Source organism: Corvus hawaiiensis, chromosome 7, assembly GCF_020740725.1.
Source record: "Corvus hawaiiensis isolate bCorHaw1 chromosome 7, bCorHaw1.pri.cur, whole genome shotgun sequence".
Classification (NCBI taxonomy): Eukaryota; Metazoa; Chordata; class Aves; order Passeriformes; family Corvidae; genus Corvus; species Corvus hawaiiensis.
This window is the reverse complement of record NC_063219.1, coordinates 26,293,372-26,308,979: the sequence shown is the minus strand read 5'-3', so window position 1 is coordinate 26,308,979 and position 15,608 is coordinate 26,293,372. Positions and strand designations below refer to the sequence as shown.

The 15,608-nt window shown below is 40.6% G+C and overlaps 1 protein-coding gene across 2 annotated transcripts in view; it reads right to left on the bottom strand.

The window, feature by feature from the left end:
* The window catches only part of MAP3K2 (mitogen-activated protein kinase kinase kinase 2), a 53,245-nt gene extending 41,905 nt beyond the window's left edge, over nucleotides 1-11,340 (bottom strand). The window contains exon 1 of one of the 2 annotated variants that reach the window (XM_048309241.1): nucleotides 11,277-11,340. The gene's annotated coding sequence lies outside the window, so the exon portion shown is untranslated. The remainder of the gene's footprint in view (nucleotides 1-11,276) is intronic. The other variant, XM_048309240.1, reaches the window with a different exon arrangement.
* Nucleotides 11,341-15,608: the final 4,268 nt, after the last annotated feature.

The following is a 15,608-nucleotide window of genomic DNA, read 5'->3' as shown; positions in this document are numbered from 1 at the left end:
AGACTTGAGATTTCTTACCCTGAAGACTTTTAAAATCTTCCTGGCAGGCAAAAGAAAGTGAATTAATGTCTCACTGAGCCCACAGGAGCATGCAGACTTACCTCACCTAAACAGCTACAGACATGATTCAGTATTTGTTTATTCTGTGAAAAGAAAGGTTACTAGCTGTACTCCTTCCGGAGTTCAATTTAATATATAGACAAACAAAAAAGTAACAAAAACCCCCAAACCAATAAAACAGACCAGACTTGCATAAAGAACAACATTTATGGATGGTGCCTTCCCAGTTCTAGGAAGAATAAAACCTCGAAAATCAGTGTGGTCAGTTCTAGCACCCTAAAAGCAGCTCTCACTCAAATTACCTTGAGAATGAGATTTCAGAATTAATTGAAGGATGCAGCATGCCCAGTGACAATAGTAAAACTTCATTCAGATTAAATCTTTAGTTCCTGCTGTTCTATAAACTGTAATTTGACAGAGTCATGTAACATATATCATCTTGATGAACCATGATCTTGACTTGAAAAACTTACAATGTGCTGGAAGGATGGAGAATGTAAAGCCAGAGTTTTTAAGGCTTGTTCTCATAAAAATGCAAAGCAGCAGTTCAAGATGAGTTAATAGCAAAATTAGGCTTTTGAGATAAATATCTTAACACTTACAGCAATATTCACAAAGAGTAACCGTAGTCTAGGAAAGCTAATCTCTCTACACTTCCTTTACAGCTGATAGGGAGAGATAAGCATAGAGAGTTTCAAGACACTTAAATGCAAGTTTCCTGCTTTGAATGAACCTCTTCTTTCCAAGCAGTATCAAGAGCCGCTATTAGCTAACCCTTCATAGGCCCACTCCATTTCAAGTACACAAAAAAGATAAGACTGTAATTGGCCTCAAACAGAAAGACATCTACTTTCCTCAACAAGATCACTTTCCTCACCTAATTCGAGTTTTACAGAACTTGTCTATTTCCTGTATGTCACTGCCTCTGCAGCAGCCAAAGCACTTGACAACTCATTTCTCAACTTAACTGAAAAATTACTTTGCTGATACATCAAGCAAATCTTTCTTGAAAGTCATTATGCTTTCTCAAGATCTGTTCACGATTTTTAAATTTAAAAATTTTGAATTGAGGAAGGGTCACAGCAGCTGAAACTTGCAGACAGGCACCACAGTGACACCTTGCAAAATATGTTAGCGCTGCCAATTTTGCAACAGAACATACTGGCTGGCTGCAAATTGACTGCCCGTCCTCCTTGCTTATCCAGGACCAGATTTTCTCACAAAGGTATGTCCCATAAAAAGTAAGAGACACAGTTCACTGGGCTACAAATAACCACATCACTGCCTCCAGAGCACTGTGACATCTTGGAAATTTATCAGCAGCATCAGGGTGGAAAGCCTCAGAGCACCACAACACGAAGATCACGTTCCTTACCATAAGCTGGGCTATATGCTAAACAAACTGCTTAGTGCTAGTCACATCATAAAAGTGTTTAAAGCTAACTCAATAATTAAGATAACATTAGAGTGTCCACAAACACACACAGTAAAACACTTCAGTGATGTTTGTAACTTTATCCTAATTTACTATCTTATGTGAACTGAGTAGCTGTATAGAAGGTGTCTCAAACAAAACACATGTATGAAATTTTTAGACTCCAGAATGCCATGAAATATGCACTACAGTGAGTGTCATAATCAGATTCAGGTGCTTCTGTGTCTCCTTCCAAAAATATCAAGTGGTGCTCTCAGCTCAGCACTTCTTGCCACCATTTGGAGCCCTTACGCGGAAGCTGCCATGAGCGGCATCAGTGTTAGCTTTTTCCAAACTTAAAACTAACAAGTCCAAATATTTGGGAAGAAGGGCTAAAGGTGTTACAACAAAAACCATTCCTCACTACAAATCCTCACAAATCTGCATGTCCTCTATCCAAGATCCTATAGGAAGGTAAATGTTTGGAGGGGTTTTTGTCCAACAGACAGTTCAGAGCATATATCCTAAAAGAATATAGTTTAGTTCTCATCCTTGTGACAGCATTCGAGATCACCAGTTCAGCCAAAGAACTAACTGTACACAGTACACAAACTTAATCCTACCAGTACTACCAGTATTGATGATTCCACCAACCTTCACTACTCTAAGAATGGAAGACTGTGCTACAACCAGCGACAAATAAATGGATTTTAAGAGTAAACCCGTTACAAACTACTTCTATCAACAATATTCTATGAGCAAAAATAAAGTACATTAGAAAAAAACTGCAGTCTTCCAGTAGAACTGAGTATTGCAAACAACTGGAGCATTTCAACTAATGTACAAGAGCGATGACGTATGAATCACCAGCCAGATATAGCTTTTGAGGACATACAGAAGAAAGCACCTCCAGTAACTAGTTCTATCCTTTTCAGTTAACCTTCCAGTTTTGTGACTGCGATGGGTTGAAATAGAAGCATTTTGGGAAACAAGCCAGATTAATAAACCCACTCTCCATTTCTACACTTAGTTTTAATATCTATCTTCAGGTACTGAAACTGCAAAGCTTTGTTTTTCTTCAGTATAACAATCTTATTTGACAGAATCTTCCACTCAGAGCAAAACTCAACTATTTCAAAGTTGCAGCAGTTCTGAGTTTTAATCATGGCTGCAAATCACATCACCACTATTTCAAATCAAGTACCAAAAACCAATTAACACAAGGATACATATGAGCCTTTCTGATTAATATGACCCACCTGGCATTTTGCTGTGACATCAGTAAGAACAGAATCTAAGTCTCCAAGAACATTTTTGTGTCTTCACCATGAAGACATCTCAGTCTCAATTACTCTCCATCTTCCAAATTTTGCAAGAAATAAAGGAGAAATCCTCCTCAGTGAACAGTCTTTGTTATATACTATCTTACTCATTCCTCAAAGCACAGTTGTTCCTCAAAGCACAGTTCTTCCTGCACACTACTCAAGGCAGTGATACACTGAGGAAATCCAGAGTACAGTAATATAAATATGAATTTTCTCATCTTCTGCTGCCTTGCTGTAATGTTTTCCTACTCCAATGACGCACCAGCACCTGGAGCTTCTGCCTAAAATGCATTTCCTGGCTCACACTCAATTCTTCCTCATTAAGTACCCCACCTGCTCTTCTCATCATAATTCAAATTAGCTTTATACATTCAGTCAGCTCATTTTTTCTATCCTCAAAACAAACATAAAATGGAAAAAAAAATCTCATAATACACTAACATGGAATATTTAAGTAGATAAGACATTCATGAGCCATGCAGATTTCCAACACAGCATAGAAAAAGCACTCCTGAATCCATCTCTAATTCAAGAATAAAACATGCAACAACAAATAGCTATGAATTGAACCAGGGAGCCCCAGATATGGACAGACTCAGACCTGTCACACTTGGAACTGTACAGAGTTCAATAATACCACCAAGAAGACAGGTAAGTGTGTAATTAATATACATTAATGGAAACTGAGAAAATCTTGTGCACATGCATAGGTAACACATACTACGCAAAATCCAAATATTCTTTCACACGATTGTGCAGCATTTTTGTAGCAAGCAAGTCTCAATGAGCAGGTCTAAATGGACAAATCTGTAAGCTTTTACCCATATGCAACAGGCACTGTGTTTTAAACTAGACGACTCACAGAGGCCAACACATTAAGACATTGCTAAACTACCAAGTGCACAAACTCGTCACTTTACATTTTTAATAATAATCTTTAGCTTCCTGTGAATCAGAAAAAAAATCATAATTCAACTCAAACCCTCATATTAACATTTAAACCAAAATGTAAAAATAGAAACCTAGGTTTGTCAAAACACTCCAGAATCAAATGCAAAGACACAAAGACAACGTATTGTCATAAGGTTTCCTTCTTGAACCTGCCCTAGCACAGCCCTTAGCAGTGGGTACCAAATTACAATGAGATCTATGACGCTTTATTATTACACTTTTACCTCAAGTGATAAAAATATAAGAATCCTAATAAACACAGATAATAAGGTAAGCTAACTACAGACTCAAAAGTTCCAGAGAAAGGATTACTATGTTTGTGCCCACTTCTAACCATCACCTTTAAGACAATTGGTCCACTGCCAAGGTTGCACTTGTGTCAAGAGACTAGTCCTGCTTGTCTACAGTAACTGCTACTGTCCAGCTGAACTTTAATGACAAGCAGGAGATCTGGAGCCAACAGATGATCCAGCTGAAAAGAGTTATTTTACGTTTTAATTAATAATCAGCCTATCTAACTGGCCTTACATTTCTACAGTATCAATGCCAACACAAAGAAAGGAGCAAGAACTCATGCTGGAATCAACCCTCTTAGCCACTGCACAGATCTGGATCGTTGAAAAAGATTCTCTAAAAGATGACATGCATAATGCAGGGATTTCAGGAAATTACACAATATTAAGTGTGACATATAACAAATAAACTACAATAACATGTATATGCATAATTGTGATAGAGCAGGGAAGAGCAGATATGGCTGTTCCAAAAAGAGATCCTCACTTTCAAATCTTGGTGCACTATGTGTACACGCATAAGAATTGATTTCACTCAGTATCATGGTCTACTTGGATTTATGGTGCTGGAGAAGTCTCACCAAAGGCCTTCTTGAAGTCACAGCATAAGAAAGAATGTCTACCCTTGCATGAATAAATTGGTTAAAATATAGAAGACATAGGACAAACAGTTGTTTTCACAAGGAAGGAAGAGGATGCCAGTGGGCCTCCAGAACAGTGTGTGTTGTTCAACATATTCTAAATTATCCAAGAAACAGGAGCTTTCTGAAATGCCTATTATTTGGGAGAGCAAGAAGAGGACTGACTACAGTAGAGGTGGTGGTCTTTATCAGAGAGAGGACTGAGCAATAAAGCAGGTTAACTACCAGCATTGATGAATGAAAGTGATGCAAGTTGAGTGGAGAGGCGGAAGGAGAGCAATGGGTCCAACTCGGCATGTAAGAAACCAATGGGCTTTGCACTGAATACTGCCAACGCTCAGATATAAAGCCAGCGTTAGGAATTATGAACAGAAAGTGCAAAACAGATCACTGTCTTCACATCTTTAACACCATTAGCATTCCTGAGACCTTCACTTCCAGAAGAGTATGTAGCAAACTAGGAAAAGGTATAATCAAAGGCATAGAATGGGTTCTACAGGGGAAAAGAAATAGGCAAGTTAGGACTCCGGTTTCAACAACATTTGGGTGTGGGGAGAAAGTGACAAAGGGCTACAAAACTGTACAAGGAACAGAGAGATGTATTGTTATAATAGACAGAGAATGTTCACTCTCCTCCAAAAGAAAGGTGGTACCAAAGGAACTCAGTACAACTGTTTACAAAGTTTTTAAAAAAGAGTAGTTTTAACTAGAACCACTGACGTACCTACAGAATTTCTTACGAAAGGATATTTGGATGCCAGACATTTATTTAGCTGCACGCAAAAAAAGTCTGAGAAAAAAAATCCTAACATTACTAGCTACACAAAAACTACACCAGATTTAGAATCAGCCTTTACTAAAAATAATTAGGGATTGAAAGAATATTCAAGCTAAGTATGGTTACACTGTTCTCACTCTTCCATAAGCATTCATTCATGCTCATCATTGAGGGAAGAATACTGGATTATCTTTTCTTTGATTCCATCACGGATTAAGATTTTATCTAAAACTTGCCAGACAGTTCACCAGTAGCTTCTTTTGAAAGTCTCATTCAGTATTCATGATAGTGCCGGCATCACAGACACAGAAGCATAACAGCTATTCCATAAAGGAACTTGCGGCAGCAAGGCATTGGTTAATTCAGTCATTAAGAAGTCATTACATTAGCCACCTCATCCCTGCCTGAAGTTACTGTGCTTACTGCTACCAGCAGTGGAAAAAACACTTTTCTAAACCCAGCCATATACCAAGACAGTTATCATCAAGCCATTATGGAAAAAAATAAAACAAAATTCCCATGGAGGTTTGCTATTCAAATTGTTTTTTATTTTTAAAAAAAAGTCTTATGCTGAAAACACAGTCAGTGTAACAAAAGAACAATTAAATACAGGTTGAACTTTACCAGTTTTCAGCCACTGCATTAATAAAATATTTAGGATGGCAATTCTCATGTTCCTCAATAGAATGCTGTATTTTATTGAGATTTTCCTTTAGAAGTTTAATTTCTGCTTGTGTCAGTATTTTAGCCCTCTGTTCTCTTTTTTTTATTTTTATAAATTTAAACAGCTTGATCTAGATTTTTCCAGTTTTCAAATGTTTGTTCAAAGATGAGACTATAGTTACGTCTGGTAACATGGCATTTAAACTGTTAGCATTTACAGACCTCCTGCCTAAATTATTTTTAAATAATTTTAAGGAGAAGTGAGAGGTATTTAACACTGACTCCTTGAATACTTCTTCCTGCAAGAAACTAGAAAAGGTCTTCATTAATACTCATTATTGGTGTCCGTTTAATTTTTTGTGAAGAACGCACTTCTGAAAGAATTGCAAAATTTGTCCCCTCTGTGATCTAGCCTCAATAATTATGGATAAAATCATTTACATAAGTCAGATAAAATGGAGTGAAACCAGGGAACATGCTGAACACATCTGTTTCATAGCTGACTCTGCAATTCTTCCAATAAAGTATGCTTATAGGATAAAAATTTCTTCTGCTACATCACTGGACCATAAGACATCTCAAAATGGCAAAAGGCTTGTTCAGGTACAGTTACGCTGACAGAAGTTACCTCAGCAATATGATTTACTTCAAAAGACAGCACATGCATAAAACAGACCAGTAAGGACACACTTTTGCCAACAGAAGCTGTGTCTAACCCTAGGAGAACTTGTCCTCAATCAAATTTCCCGTTATAGAGCAGGCTTATGTTCAAAAGCCCCTGGGATTGCACGTGCTGGTAAACAGATATGGAAGAGCAGCAAGTGCATACTCTGCTAAGTCTAAAAATGCTTCATAGAAGAAAACTAACCTAAAACAAAGATTGAATTCAATACAGTATAAGGTTATATTCCTTGGAAAGGTAACTCTAATACATATATATGAAGAAACAGATAACTGATACAACAAACACTAGTACGAGCTCCTGTGTTAGCAAATGCAGGAGTCAAGAACCTGATGGCGTTGGCAAGAAAAAAAAAAGCCCCAACAACAAAACAAAAACAAAACCCAGCCGTACCTGCATGCACACACCCTAGAATGACATTTTAATAAGGCCGTCATGTTACTTCTGCTACTTACAGAGCAACTTAATTACTCTGTTGCTCAAAAACTGTCTGTAGAACTCTGAAAAAGATACAGACAGATCACACAGAGCACAGTAAGAGTGAACAACAAAAACTGTTTGCACAGTTCAGTACAGTCTGAAATAAAAGGAGACAGAGGAAGTCTTCAGATATGCAAACACTTGGTGAAAAGAGCACAGAAATCATTATCCTGCATGAGTAATATGAGTTGGATGAGAATTAAGTGGCTTAACTAGCACCAAGACAGAGTTAAGTTAAATGTTAAGAGAAGCCTCCTTACAACAATAATAGTCATGTACCAGCTATAAATAGACCAGTGAAGAGGTGTGGTATTCCCCTCTTCTGAGTTTTTTAAGAGAAGATCAGACAAATGTCTGTCACACATGATTTCAGCATATTTCCTTCTGCCTCTGCTGGGGGCTGACCTCATGAAATCCCTTCCCTTCTTACACATCCATCATTTCTTCCTTCATCCAAATGAGAAATGTTCATCAGTGTTATCATACCTGAGCTTCAAAAGTACAGTCTTTCCAATATAAACATCTGAAGCACATGAATTTTATTACATTGCTGTTGCCAGATTGCTAGTGTACTTGGCACAAATCACCGCAGGAAAACAAAAGCAGCATCTTTTACTGCTGCAGATAATCCACAAAAATGGACAAATGATGAATGGAAATACAGAAAGAGAAGCCAGTGAGAAAGATATTGTGAAGGATTCAAAGAAAAAAATGGCTGAAAACAAAGTTACAGCAAAGAAAAAATACTTTAGCCTAAAGAAAATTGTTTTCCTTTCACATGAAAAACTGAGTTAAAGTTTGCTGGTATATCTTAAAAAATATGCAATAATTTGAGATACAGAAGTAGACCTAAGTAAGACTTCACAAACAGATGGGCCAAAGACATGTCTCTACAGGCCTCCCTGCATTACCAATTCCCAGCTCCCGGTTTTTAAAGGACAGTGCAGATACTTCTGCTTCGGCCTCACTCAAGTAAGTCCAACCTCAAATAACCTCATCAAGCTGGGTGCTAAACTATGCCACGTGTATTTGTGGGTCAAGTATCTCTAGAGCAGTAGTTCCCATTTCCCAAGGAAATCCCTGCAATATCACAATACAGAACTCCATCTTTCCTTTTCTTATTGTCACCAATCTTCCTGCAGCTTCTAAAAGATTACATTTAAGGTGAATATATTAAAACATCCCAGAAAAACCTGCAAATAAGCATGTTTAGTCTAAGAAAATGGGTTTACATACAGCCATAAATTGCATTTGTCATGTTATTAAATCAAGATGTCATGTCAAGAACTAGAAGTGAGAAATGAATCACAACTAACACACTGCATTCTGAACATGTTCCCATGTGTCCAATGTTATTCTGCAAGCTGTGTGCAATTATAGCACGCAGGATCTATTCTGACCTTAGCACTACAAAATCCCAAAATATTAAAATAGCAAAAGTACTATTTATCTCTAAAGAGATTTTTCTTTCTTCCCACAGAAAAATCAGTGTGTTCAATTGAATTCACAGATTTTTTTTTTTTAATTTAATACTGTGTCAGTTCTACTTCAGAATCTTAAAAGCTTACGTTTAGAAATTCAACTTTCAGGACAGCAAACCTAATAGCTTGCTAATTAGATAAACCTAGAGTCACTAGGCAATATACATACTTACATTAGCTTGTCATGCATATGAAAACACATGACATTTTCTGCAAATGTATTTAAGATATACTTAACTACATCAATCAGTCAAATTTTCATCATTTCTTTTTCTCCCAATAGTCTAAATAAAGGATAATGTTAGTAGTATGAAACATCTAAGAAGTTATTACTAGAAAATACATTCATTACTCCAAACTAAATGGGTACCTCTCCATAGATCAGAACACCCTCAGCTGTGCATTGAAGAAGAGGAGGAACAAATGAAGGAAATCAGTCCATTATCATACTCAGGCTGCATTTTACAAGAAAACATTGCTTTTAAGCTTAGAGGATGCCCAGTTAGAGAGCCACTGAACAACTTGTCACAAAACCAGATTACATGTAACTCATTACTTTTGGTTTAGTTTGCTGAAGTAAAAAGTCAGCCTGCAGTAAAGAGGACAGAAAAAAATACAAAACTTAAGATTACCAAGATTACAAAGCTTTTTTCTCCATAGTTCTACATAAATACTTATTATTAATGACAAGGTTTTAAAAAACAGTAATTCTGATTTGTACCCAAATATGAACAACTTCTTTTAGGAAATGATCAGGAAAAAATGTGAAGTAAAAACTGTAACTGTGGCCTAAATTTAGAGCTTGACCAATTTGCTTGTTTTCTCCAGAGACAACTTTATAATAAAACAATCTCTCCTGCATTTAGCATCACTAGGCTTTAATTCCACAAGCCTGGCACTGACTAGCTCTCCCAACAATCATAGCAAAGAACCACTGACACATCTATGACCAAAATCAAAAGGTTATTCATTTTTACCATAAATTAGTTTTATCAACATAAAGCAAAAACAAAACAAAAAAGCTTGACTACTGATACTAAACAACATAATGCTCATTTCACCACATTAATAAATTCTGTCACAGCTCTCTACCTAATAACATTTACTATAAAAACTCCTAAGATTACCAAGCTATCTTGAAAAAAAAGGTTCCTCTGACTATTTAGAAATCTCAGCAAGCCAAGGTAAGCAATGCAAAAGCATCTGTTTTCTTCACCTTAGTCTTCTATTAGTGCCAGGTAAACCACCTGTTCAAACACCAACACAGAGTTCATCAAACCAAACTCTACACAGATTTTTCTTCTCAAGCAATGAGTCAATCTGACAAACGTTATCTTCCTATTCTGCTTTATCAACATACAAAAAAGCCTTGGGGAAAAAAATTAACTATATACAGCTTCACTACCTGAATCAAATCTGGGTTCAATATATATTGGTGGCAGTCGTAATAGAACACAGAGTAAAGGAAACAGCAATTATAGCAAGTTTTGGTTTTTAAACAGATTTCTAAGGAAACCAGTTAATTACACAGTCACTGTAAGGAAAGGTATAGGTGAAAGCAGGAAAAAATAGCAATGAAAAAAATTTATTCTAAGGTTTTTCAGTGTGGCATTAATACTAGCTCACCAATGTCCCTCCCCTTAAAAATATCCACAGGGAACTCCATAAGAAAGAACACTTTCTAGGGTTTTCCATTAGTAAGTGCTTTGCCACGAGAGAACCCAAGGATGTTGTACAAGACAAGCCTATAGACATTCACTCTGCTAATATGTCTCTGCCATACACACAGCAATGCAATTCCGAAGGCCTCTAACGCTCTGCAACGTGCTGCATTGTTTAAAGAAACGTTATAGTTAAGAGACATTTTCTGCACGGACTAGAAATCCCCCTTATTTCAAGGCAGAATTCTATTATCTTTTACCACCTTCTTAGAGGACACTTCATGATACAACACATCTTAGAAGTGCTCAGCTAATTTAGCGCTTTGATCTTCAGTAATGCCACAGCCAAAAACTAAAACCAGATTTATGAAGCAAGAGAAACCAAGGGGGAAAAAAACCCCAAAACAACAACAACAAAAACCCCAACCTTGCTAGTGCTGCAATGCACTTCAAAAGCGACACGGGAATAAATAATCCGACGTTCACTTTTTCCCCTGACAAAAACATCTCGCAGAATCTGACCTACATACCCAATTCATAGCACTACCACTGCAGAGCAATTCAAAGACGACAAACCACAGCATCAGCGAGCAATCACGGGAAGATTCAGGGTGACATAGAAAAATACTCGTAAGGCACGTAGAACACTTAAGATACTGCAGCGGCAATAGAAGTAACATTAACGTGTGTCTCCCGGCACCGCAAACAACTACACCACCGCGTAGCTCCACCTGCACCGGGCCGGGTTCGTGCTATCCCCAGCCCGGGCACCTCCGAGACGCCGGGGCCGCCCCAAGGCCCCCCAAGACGCCCGGGCAAACCCGCCCCGGGGTTCCCACGCACCGACCTGTGTCACGGCGGAGGCCGGGCGGCCGCCGGGGACCCCCCGCGCTGCCCGGCGGCGGCGGGCGCAGCCCCGGCTGGGCGGGCGGCGCGGAGGGACCGGCCAGGATTCCGGAGCGGAGCCCACCCCCCCCCGGGGGAGGGGGGGAAGGGGCCCGGGGCCTGCCCGCGCCGGGGCACGGCGGGGACGGTGACAGGCGGCGCCGAGACCGGCGCGGAGGGAGCGGCGCGAGTCGGCGGGCGGAGGGGAGCGGGGCAGGTGCCTCGGGGCGCTGCGGCCGCGGCGGGGCCGGGCCGGGGGTCCCGTCGGGCGTGGAGCGCCGCGGCCGCCGCTGCTGCCGCCCGCGAGCTCCGCCCCGCGCGCGCCAGGCCCCGTGACGGAGAGGGAGCGCGAGGCGTCACCGCGCGGCGGCGTCACGGCGAGGGGGCGGCGCGCGCCCGGGGGCTGCGGGGGCGCGTGCGCGCCGGGGCCCCAAGCCCGGGGTTCGAGTCCCACCCGGGACCCTCCGCGGCAGCCCCGGGCTAAGCGCACCGGGGCCGTGTGGCTCCTGACGCTGCCGCAGCGCCGTCGGGAGCGGCTGCCGGTCCCAGACAGGCGAGCGTAAGAGATACCCGACCTAGAGCCGTTCCGCGGCTGCGGGATCTGCGCCGTGCGAGAGTAGGATGGGAAGGTGCACGGCCGTAAAACCATTGCCATTGCTCACTGCAACAAATCCCCCGCCTCTGCTAGGCCCCGACCGCAGTCCGGCGCAGGACACGCTGCCTTGACTGGCCTCTTACAGGGGCTGTGCACGCTTTTAGGACAATTCAGAACGGCGCTCTGCCGCCTTCAGGTCGCCCATTTCTCCCGGCAGAGACTGACCGCTGTCTGCAGGAGGCACCTGCTTCCCGCAGGCACTCAATACATGCAAGGAAGAAGGATGCTATCCCCAATTAATCAGCGAGGAAGCAGTCCCTGATACGTAGCAGGACAGCTATTACAGCTACCCTTGCAGTCTAAGTAGCCAATGACTAAATAATAGCATGGCACTGTAATTACTTTTGTACCGATTTAACAGTAACCTTACAGGCATGAACCATTGTGTATGAGATGCATAAATGACCTGTGCGTATTTAGCGGATGCCCTCTGAGACACTGCCAGGCCGTGTGTGTTCACACAGAGCTGTACAGAGGCAGCAGTGACCTGTGCCGGGGCACCTGACTGTATAGCTCAGTAATCCTCGCTGCGCTGCTGCTCACATGCTGCTTTCTGGGCACGTGGTAAGAGGTATTTAACCTGTAAGACATCAAGAGGTTTGCAAATCCTGGACAAGCCCTCAAAATCTTACCAAAACAAGGGTTGGGGAGCTACTTTGGTCACTCTTAACAGATCTGTGAAAGAATACTTGAACAGAAGTTTAAGATTCACATGTTAGCTTCCAGTGGGAACCACATATGAAACTAAATAATTACCCACTAAGGTCCAAAACCTGATTATTTTGAGATCTTCAACCAAAATAGGCTGCAGAGAATGATAAAAACAAATACCCTCAAGTTTTTTAAAAGGCACTGAAGAGGACAGTGCTGAAGACCAACTGATGAAGCACATCCAGGAAAGGCACAAGGCACTGAATCACTGATTCCAGAGCCATCATGCAGGAGACATAGTCATCTCAAAGCTAAGACACTTTGCTCCACACTTGGGAAAATTGTCAGTGGTGTTAATGAGACACTTGCCATGACCAAGAGTCTTTAACTAGGAAGTTAAAAAGGTGACCTTTTCTGCCAAACGATAGGGAAACAGCCAAGAAAATGCTGACTGTGATGCTCCTGCACCATCAAGCAAAATCAATGAGCCACAGCTGCTTACACAGCTTTGAAAACACATCCAGTGTTTCCCCTGCCTTAATGTTCCATTTCATGGCCGTTTGTCAGCTTTAGCATCTTGCAAATGGATTTCACTGATGGAGGAGGGGTTAGTGAATAGTAGGCTTTGAAGTCAAAGTTCTTTCCTACAGAAGAAGCCACCAAGGATTGTGGAAAATCATCCCACATTCCTCTACCCATGTGATCCTCTGTATTGCTGCACAACGCCTGTGAAGCACAGAGCACCATCCCAAGAGTACCTTGCAGAGGTGATGTACATCCTGACAGGCATCAGTGCTATCATGCCATAATCCTGAAATCAGAGCATCTTCAATACCAGGATAAACAGCTAAATATTGACTTTGAGATAAAAAATACCTATCAACACCAAGGACTGTCAAATTTCCCGCACAAAGGACCAGCACTTATGACACTGGTTCACACTGAGCTCAGCCCAAACCCAGGGGCATGGTTCTGGGATCACATGTCATGCTACCAGAGCAAAATAAATCTTATAGGAACAGTGTAATTGCTGATATGGAAAATAACAGTAAAAAAATAGCTGACAGGAGTTGCAATAAAGTATATTAGTTATTTATGCATTCAGTTCAAACCCGGTACAGGTGACAGAAGCTGGGAGGTGTGGGGGTGGAAATTATAGAGTAAGCACATCTCAGGATAGTGGACTCAAGCAATTGACTGAAATCTGGCAGAATGGCTCTCCCTGAATTCCAGAATCAATACCTCATTGCAGTGAGAGGTTCTCACCTCCTACTTGTATTGCTTGAGGCTAACAAGTGCCTGTATTAGTTAACACTAGAGCCACTGCTTCTAAACATTTTAAAAAGGAACAAACCAGCCCCTTTTCAGAGCCATGCCATCATTCTCCTTTTTCTTTGCCTCCCCACCACTCCTTCCTATAGATGGCACCGTATTACCACATTTTGAACTACATCCAGAAAATGATAAGTTAGTGATTAATTTAATATATATTTAATCAAATGAGGGGTTAACTGACAAACGAGCAAGCTGCTGGAGACAGAGCAGATAGGAGAAGTCAAAATGGCTTCTTCTGGGAGCTGCAGTAGGGTAAAGTCTGTGATGCTAGGATGTTAAAACACGATCCAGAGTCTTTCCTCACCAGCAGGAGGGCCAATGGTCTGTTTATAAATTTAAATCCAGCTCACATGCATTGAGCAGTATTATTTCAAACCTTTGCTAGTTATGTCTGCTATGCTCCTCTGCCTTCCCGTGACAGAAGGAAACAAGTGCCTGCATCTCAGTATTTCCACTTCTACCCAATACAAATGTACCATCACTGTAAGGCAGATGCCAAAAGAAAGGAAGAGCAAATAGTTTGGGGAGGACAGTCCTAAATCACTGCTGGAAGATTCATAAAAATGTAATATACACTATAAGTGATCTTGCGCAGTAGTACTGATAGGTTTGTCTGCTCCAAACCCATCACTAAAGTTTATGAAGCAACTAATTTACCTTTAGGACTCAGCCATATTCAGTAACCCAGAATACAGACACTGTTGACTTTACTAATAAGACAATTCCCCTAACGTCTGCAGCACTCAGCCATTTAACACAAGGCTGCTATTTTAGATGGCAAGGGGAAACTGGGACAAGCTGATTAGAAATATATGAAATTACACTATTTTGCAAAGAGCACACTTTCTTAAAGATTATAGTGGATATTCTGTGTGACTATTCAGAAGACTAAACGCAGCCATAAATGCTTGTAACAAGCAATGGTTGCCTCGTATTTGTTCATTTACATCTTACAGCAGACAAGCACCTTACTGCAGAATGACACTGGACAGACTGTTCTCCCTTTAGCAAACATGACAACTGTTAATCTTTAAAGAATGAAGATTTTTACTAAATAGACTTCATTTTACACTAAGTAAACCCACAGAATAATCAGACTTTGTTTTATGCTAAATAAATACCCTAAGTGAACAATATTCTACTGAACACAAAGAGTATCTGTAAAACATACCGCAAATGCTGTTGACAGAAATTGACAGAAATTGACAGAAATTCCCCTTCATTGAACTACACTGCTGTCACAAATGTAAAGTTCTGCGACACATATTCAGATATAACACCAGATAGTGGAGCAGAGTAGCAGTTGGTAAGCACCTATTCATCCATCAAATGAACATCTGATAAGAGATAGGCAGAATAGGCACAGGCCTACCCAGAGGTAAATACTAAAGCAAGCAAAAGTGATTTATAACAGAATGGTAAATGTAACTGTCATTCTAACATCCTTCTCTTTGCTTATTACAATTATACAGTGCAGCAAATGTTTAAGTTTCGGTGTTCGGTCAGTAAATCTCCTTGATGCTTCCTGAGTTCCTTAGCCCTTTTCTCACAGTTGCTTTCACCTCCCTTGTAAAATAAATCAAATAAAATAAAGCCCTGTTCTCTGAACTCCAGATACCCCAGTCTTATACAGGTCAAAGATGTTTTTGTTAC